The sequence below is a fragment of the Epinephelus moara genome, chromosome 24, assembly GCF_006386435.1.
Source record: "Epinephelus moara isolate mb chromosome 24, YSFRI_EMoa_1.0, whole genome shotgun sequence".
NCBI lineage: Eukaryota > Metazoa > Chordata > Actinopteri > Perciformes > Serranidae > Epinephelus > Epinephelus moara.
This window is the reverse complement of record NC_065529.1, coordinates 6,536,105-6,544,610: the sequence shown is the minus strand read 5'-3', so window position 1 is coordinate 6,544,610 and position 8,506 is coordinate 6,536,105.

The following is an 8,506-nucleotide window of genomic DNA, read 5'->3' as shown; positions in this document are numbered from 1 at the left end:
ATAAAGAGTCTCTGAGTTGTTTGGGGCCAAGAACAATAACTTCAGTTTTGTCTGAATTTAACATCAGGAAATTGGTGCTCATCCAAGTTTTTATGTCTTTAAGGCAGTTATGGAGTTTAGTTAATTGATTACTTTCTTCTGGCTTCATCGATAAATACAACTGTGTATCATCCGCATAACAATGGAAATTTATAGAGTGATTTCTAATGATGTTACCTAAAGGAAGCATATATAGAGTAAATAGGAATAGGAATAGGATTATAGTATGAACCAAAGAGGTGAACCAACAGACACTGCCATTCTTTCAGACACATCCCTAACATGGCCAAAAAAGCTATATAGTTATTAATTCTATTCATAATAATTATTATTAATTATCACTTTCTTACTTTACTTTAATGGCTGTGCCTTTCACTGTGCCTGGCAACTGTAAATTGTAAGTTGTATCTCTAAAGTAATTATTTGACCAACAGCATGTTTTTCACTCTAAACACTTTGTAATGCATCACAAATTATCTAGACCAGACAGTCTTACAATAATATATCAGGTCACCCATGTTTCATTCTGGTCATCAGATTTCATTTTAAAAGTCCATTAAGGGGGTACGCCTCACAGCCACGTCATTGTTCCTGAGACTTACAACATGCAGCCGTGATAACACAGTCCTGATAAATCCAGCGCTGATTGAAAACAGTGAACCCTACACCTCTGGTTGTTGTCTGGAAATGGAGAGCCAGGGAGCTTGTTTGGCTGACCTTTCCCATCATTAATCAACCAGGCCAGGCACGACGCTGCGTGAGTCTGACATGCCGCCCCAAACAACACCATGCTACAGTTAAGCCTTCAAATACTACACAGATAATTTCTAATCAATGTTAGCATGCTAATGAGATATGAGTGAGCCAAAAGGTCATTCCTGTCCAAGTTCTGTGTGATGGCTGGCTAACACAGCCTCTGTTTGCACTCTGTAATCCGTGTTGAGGGGTGGAAAATAGTATTTAGAGGTATAACTTTGTCGCTTTAACAGCATGAGGTGATTTGCTTTTTTAAAATCAATTATGTCATCCTACATCAATGTTGGCTACGTGAACAGTTTTGATATTGAATATACAGTTGAGAGGTCAACTACCTCTCTAAAATAAGACACAGATCATTTGAAAACTATACCACATTTCTACGATCAGTGCCTTTGGTCAGCCAAAGTGTTACTCTGAATCTGTGGTGACATGTACACGATCTGGTTGCATATGCTGAAACAGGTCCAGATAGAACATAGAACAGGAAGGTTCACCACAGGCTCCCCTTTCTTTGGAGTATTTTCAAACTGCCATACTTGGAAAGTAACCGATGACCCCACTTACAACTTCACGCAGTGCTCTGCATCTGCCCTTGAGCCATCATTGACAGGGTACCCACCATCTCGTGTAACACGAGAGGTGGCGACTTGACCATGGTAGAAAAGCCGGAGTGGCAAGTTATATGAGGCGTCCCACGTCACCTAACGGGAGACTTCATGCAGGGAAAGACAGACAAGAGAGCAGGGAGACGCCATGAAGATCAGGGCGGCCCTTTCTGAAGGAGGAGCGGCCGGCTGCGGGCAAGGAGATTGGGTTTCCCAACAACTTGTTGCCTGGTGCTAAATAAACGCTGGCATGTTGTGTGGAGACACCCGACACCCTGGCTGAAAGGGTTGCTCACCCCGAGTTGTTCACAGCACCCAGTTTCTGACCCTCCATGTGCCCCCTTAACCCCTTCATTCCCGTTTCTCTTTGCAACCAATCATTCCTCTCTTGCCCATTGCTGCCCCTGTCAAGTCTGACCTGCCAACAATTACTTACTAACTGATAGGGCATGGTTGCCTCACTTGCCTGTCACTAACAAGGATGTAGGTACCAGCCCAGATTCATTCCCAGGTCAGTGTGTGATACCAAAAACCAACTAACTCACTCCAACTAACTGATGTTGGGATGTAGTATAAAGAGCAAAAAGCCCATCTAAGGCGGGCAGGAGGGGAGGTGGATGGGTTAAACAAACACTATTCGTGTCTCATGTGAAACCAAGTCAGTGCTGTTTTACCCTAAAGCTGATGTTGTTTGAACATAACATTACACAACTGATGTTTGTCCGGCATGTACTTAAGTCACTCGAAAATACTAATTAACAGCATATAACTACAGCTTTCACAACTGTTGATGCAAGGAGAAGCCATATTGGATTTTGAGGTCAAGGTTAGTGAGGTTCCTCCAACTTTCTGAGTTGGGAATCCAACTAAAGGGGGTATTCCAGATAAACTTTTCGACTGGGTACTCAGAAATTCCGACATCCCAGTACAAATGATACTCACCAAGAGCATCTCTGTTTGACAACTTGGGAGTGTCGATATTTGATGACTTGGGATGAGAACACATTGCAGGAACTGTGTATGTGGAAGTATGAGCATCTCAGTCTTGCTCATCAGGCATTAAAAGCCAATACTCTTAAGATAATTTACTGCAAAATTTCTGCCTGCTGTGCACAACCAAACTATTGACCCTCCTCCCTATAGAGCCAATTCCAGACAACACACAGAGGCGCCTCAGATTCTCCTGATTCAGAGCTCCAAGGATATGCCCTGATATTTTTCTTTTGCCAAAACCATTTCTCAGAGAAAAGGTCTGCCAAGTACTACAGACCTCACTAACTGGCTTCCGTAGCACAAAGGGAATTTATCATTAAAGAAGCACAATCAATATCTCTCACCCCCTGCATGGCAAAGCAAAGCGAGGCCCTGATAGCGAAGCCCGGTGCTGAGCTCCGAGAGGGGAATGCGGGGTACCAGAGGAGCTAATTAGAGAGTGAATGTCGACTATCTTGTTAGCCCACATCCAGCTGTGGGAATGGTGCTAATGAGGCGTGCTGTACCAACATAGACAGGCTGTTATTGCAACATGGAAGATCAGTGCACTTCCTAATCTCGTATGCTTGTATAATCATTCAAATAATGCATAATTGATGCTTTTATTCCCTTCTGGAGCTTCGTGTCAGCAAGCAAAGGCATTCTGCCAGCTACATGGACACAACATGCAAGATCATGTCTGACACCATGTAGGCACTTCAGAAATGCTCTGAACATTCCTGAGGCATGTCGAATGCTCCCCTCACAAACAACATTCATGTAAGTCTATGTTTGCGTATAAAATTACTTACAAGACATATTTTATGTGTGATAAAATAGAATGTTTGGTTTGCTCTGTTTGCAACCAGCACACAATCAGAGTCCAGACACAGCAAGCATTTAATACTAAACTTCCACAAATTGAAAAACCTGCCTTTGAGTGACTCCTTTAAATGTACCTCCTTTACTGATTAATCTAGTAATTACCAATTAGCTGTGGTAATGGCTTGCATCCAGGCAAAATGCAGTGCAGCGTGCCTGTTTTATCTTCATTAGAAAGACGGCGGGCTGTGAGCAGCGCAGCACATTTTGACCCCTCTCTCCTGGGATATATCACTTGGCAGCAGGTCAGACTTCATATCAGACTAAAAGTAAATCCTTACCCCCCTTCCTCTCCTTGTTCTTAAAGCACATGCCTCTTGCGTGCTCTCTTGGGAGAGGTTAAATAAAGGTTTTCCTTCCATTCGTTTAAAAGAACAGTCATAAACCAACATTAGCCGTTCAAATCAGCCTGATCAGCTGTAAGGTTAATATGATAAAGTGTATATCAGTATATCTCAACCACTAAAGCTCAGCAAGGAACTGTAATGTGAAATCATTGCAGGGGGCACTATAAGAGTACTTATCTGAAGCTTATTACTCCACTTTAGCCCCTCCAGCTATGGCTTCAGTTCAGAGCATATAACTGCCAGTTCTACAACCAAACCTAATGACCGTCTCCTATAGTTTGGGTTTAAACTTCCTCCAAGCCTTTTCTGTGAAATTGGAATGTGCTGTAGTGCTGCAGCGCCTTTTCAACACGACCTCCAAGATTGAAAACACGGGCTAATTCAGAGGCCAATATCTGCCGCTCCGTCAGCATCACCATCGACTGAGCACCTCCCTCAGCTTCATGGGCTCCTCACCAGGGTAAATATTTACAAATGTGCACTCAATAACATCTGCTGCGGTTTGGGCTCAGCAGCATGGTGGAGCAGGGGAGATGAAGCACATCATGAACTCATGGGAACGTACATGGTCTCAGGTTCCATCCGCTCATCGGAGAGGCTTCAAATGCCACAAACAAGCGGTCCCAGATGTATGCCATGATGCAACGCAGATGAATTAAAAGCTCAGGGGATCTCTTTGATTGTTTAGGGTAAGGAACAGATAAGTGGCAGTTGGCAAGATTATCCTAGAGTAATATAGATCAGCAGATGGGACTCATGTAAAACATCTGGGGAAACAAAGGCATTTTCCTACACCCTAGCAAATTTAGCATGTGGGTGGCAACTTCATAAAAAAGCATCGAGCACAACAAAGTCCTCATACAATAATATAATATGAAAAAAAAGTAAATCCAAGTGAATTTTTTTCAAAACATAAAACAGTTTAGCTAAATGACAGAAAATACGCAACATGTTCTCATCCCAAGTCAACACATATTGCCACTTTGCTAGTGGCCTTTCACTTCTGCATGTTACGAACTAGGTGTCCCTCTGTGTCTGCTGTTGAAGTTCCAGGACACGCTGCCAATGCCAGGACATCAACAAAAGCACATGGTTGGGGTAATGCAACAATAGCACTTGGTTTAATTTCAGAAAAAAACATCTTGGTTCGGCATTTGGGAAGCGAACACCGGGCTACCATCTGAAAACCAGGGGTTTGTCGGATCCATCCACCACCCCTCCTGTCCGCCCTACATGGACTTTCCAACTCCTTGTATTATCTTGTTACCGACAGCATTTCAACCTGACAATGTCCAGTGGTGTATCATACCACTGCGACAGGTGCCCTTTCAGCTGACCGTTGGTGTATCATAGAAAGTGAAATGTTAAGACTGACCATGATACATACTGACACTGCCTGGCCTTGTATCATACTGCTGCAACAGGTGCCGTCCTGGCCGACTGGCAGCATATCATAACACTGAAAGGTTACATCCAGCTGTGTACATACTGATGCCACCTGATGCCATATATCATATTGCTGAGAAAGGTGTCTTCTGGCGTCTGGTGTTTGACGCAAAAATCACAGACAAAGTGGTGGTTTGCGACGACTTCGGATTTAGAATAAGCTGGACTATGCCACACATTAATATTACTAAATTTTTTTATACCCACCAAAACTGACAATATAGCAGTGCAAATTAATCTCTGAATCTATGTATTTATCTATTTTATGAACATGTAGTATGGACTATTTCTGTCTTTTATTAGTAGCTCTTAAAGCAGATGCAAAAAACATCTAAATCCTAAAACAAATGTGTCCCAACATCAGTCTACAACCTGTCTTGAACCTGTGCATTTAGCACACAAATGCTAACACAAATGCTCCAGTGTACCCCTGACAGGTGCATGAACACACCCTGCTAAAGGCATTTCCATGCTCTACCCTGGGAACCTAACTCTCTCAGTGCACTTCCACGAGCACAGGGAAGCCCAAGTGTTTAGCTTTGATGGAGTGAACATATGGGACATATGGGACTTCTGAAAGATGAGACACCTGCTAGGATAGAAGCTACTCTGTGTGCTTTGTAGCCATACCAATAAAATGTCCTATCCCCTTATCTGAATCACACTCTAAAAAGAGTGTAGCACTTTTAAATGGTATAAACATTTATGGGAAAAGATGAGGTTGTGCTTTTTGATCTACACACCGATGATTTAAATTACATTATACAACCCCACTGAGTTTAAAGATACAAAATGCTGACAGATATGCAGTTTAACCTTTTGTTAGATACAAACTGAATGTTTAAAAAAATCAAGTAAATGGATGTATCCTCATAAATTATTCCCAGGTCTAATTACCCACTTTAGTTTCTTGTAAATTCAAAGCATGAATCTTAATTAAGAATTTCTGGAAGTACTGTAACTAATCATGCAATTTAAAATTAAATATTGAACTTTCACACAGCAAACCTCATTCCTTTTATGAATCATGACAGTCTTTGAATCAGTGTTGAGAATGTGTGAAAGGCAAGAGGAAGGAGAGATTCATCTGTTAGACAACTGCCCTTTTGGGAGTGGGCGGCGGATGTGGGAAGGACACAGCTCAAAAACATCCCACATAAACATTGATAAATATTATGTTACAAATCTCTGTAACACTTTATATTACAGGTTCACAAGCCTCTAATAACTTCCATGAAAGCTCTCTGGTAAGAATTAGGCCTATGTAATGTACAGACATAGGTGAAGACAGACAGTGTTCAGTTGGTTCACTTCCCACTGATTTATTCAGTTTGTCTAGACAAATGTGCAATTAAGGAGAGTAAAGTTTCCACATATAAATTACTTTTATTGATATTTACTTTGGTTTAAAGTTCTTTTGAGAATTTTTCTCTGAAAATCAACAACTACTTATAAACTCACAACACAGTCCCACAGAAATGCACACAACCTCCAACACATGACAGATTTGGACTGTTCTCGATATACTCCCCTGTCTTTCCTTCTTTTTCTGTAAATGGCACTGGGTGCTTTATGTCTGTTGTGTGTGTTTGTTTTATTGTTAAAACAAATTACAAATTGCGGCAGCATGAAAATAATGCCAATGCAAAGGCAACGCAGTTTTGGTTAGTTTTAGGGGAAGAACAACACTTGGTTAAGATTAGGAAAATATTGTGGTTTCAGTTAAAGCAACCCTTACCTTTCTGGAAATTTTATGCTTTTCTTTGTTTAGGTTAAAATGCTGTTAATAAGCTGATGGCACACTAAAATGTAAGTGAATTCCACCAGAGATTAAAACTCATAATTATACCATTCTCATATGGTTCATATTGGCCGAGCGTCCTGTCTGTCTTCCCCACATAGAGGCCTCCGCCTCGACTTTGCCTCTAATGTAACACAGGCTATAATGTTACTGTATACAACACAGCATCCAGTTGCCTACTGTAGCCTAACGTTGCCTGAGCCTCCTTGTTTGTTGCCCGTCACCAGTACTATCTAACATTAGCGTTTACATTATATTATAAAACTCATCAGCCATCACTGACCCCGGGTAAGTTTCAAAACTTGTTGTGTTGTGTTTGACTGTGCAGGACAGGTAACGTTATGTTTAGTTTGCTTCTAATATAACATATAACGTTATATGACAACACAGCATCCAGTTGCTAATGGCTAACGTTAGCCTACTGTAGCGTAGCCTCTGAAACATTAATGTTATCTTCCTTGTGTGCTTCCACTCACTGGTAATGTTAACACTACTATCTAACATTAGCACTGTAACCTTGTTTTAAAACTCATCAGTCATCACTGACTCCGGTTGAGTTTTAAAACTCTGGGGTTGGTGCAGATGCAGACTTATTTGGGTCAATGCTTGATCCCCGTGTGGGTGGAGACAGACCAGGCTAAGGCCTCATTTACACCGCAAGCAATTCGTTCGCGAAGCGTTGGCGAGGCAGTCCACAAGTGTAGCGGCAGCACACGTGTATTCACACCAAAACTGAGCAGACCTCTCTTGGCCACCGTAGATGTCGATTTTTGGTTAAATACAGCGACCATTCACTCACGGCTAGCGGAAAAAAATCAGCGTCTCTTCTATTTTCGAGCTTGCTCGCGAAAGCAGCGCGACTCACTCGAGCAGCGCGTAGAACGGATGCGGGGTGAATGCTCTAACCTGTTAACATGTAAGTCGAAATGAAAATGCAAGTAAACAGCATTCTCAGAACCCATCGGCTGTATTCGGCGTCTGACTTCCGGCAGACGGCGATACAGCCTCTGGGGGCAGACCCCCGATTTTTTGGCATTGATTTGGGCGGAGGAAGCGAATTTCCGTTTCCGACTTCCGTTTATATATAAGTAAATATGCTGAACCATTGCGATGGATTCAGAGTTTGCAGTGACGCCAATTATGTTCCGCCTCATTAGTTCACCGCACGGACCGTTTAACCTGGCAACAACTGCAGCCGGCTCAAACGTGATTGGTCAATATCACGCGGACTACAAACAGCCTACAACCAGAAACCAGGGCTCTTCCGCTCTTCTTCCGGAGGCAAGATCTCCGGGGTTTGCCTACAGACTCTACATTCACTGAATGTAGAGTCTGTATATAGAGACTAAGTAAACAGTGACCGTTCGCGAGCGCAATGCGAACGTATCACTTGCGGTGTCAATGAGGCCTAAAACTCAGCAGAGCTAATTAGTTAATAAGAGTCTAGAATCTATTTTCTTGATAACCAGGAACAAATTCCATAAACTTCTATGGGATATTATTTGGAAGTAATGGTCTCATAAAATACAGTATTACCCAATTTCCTTATTCATCTCTCACACATATTAACACACATGCACCATCTACACGTATTGTGTGCACTAACTAAATATGCATTTGACTAAGAACATTGTGGCAACACTAATTACGCATGT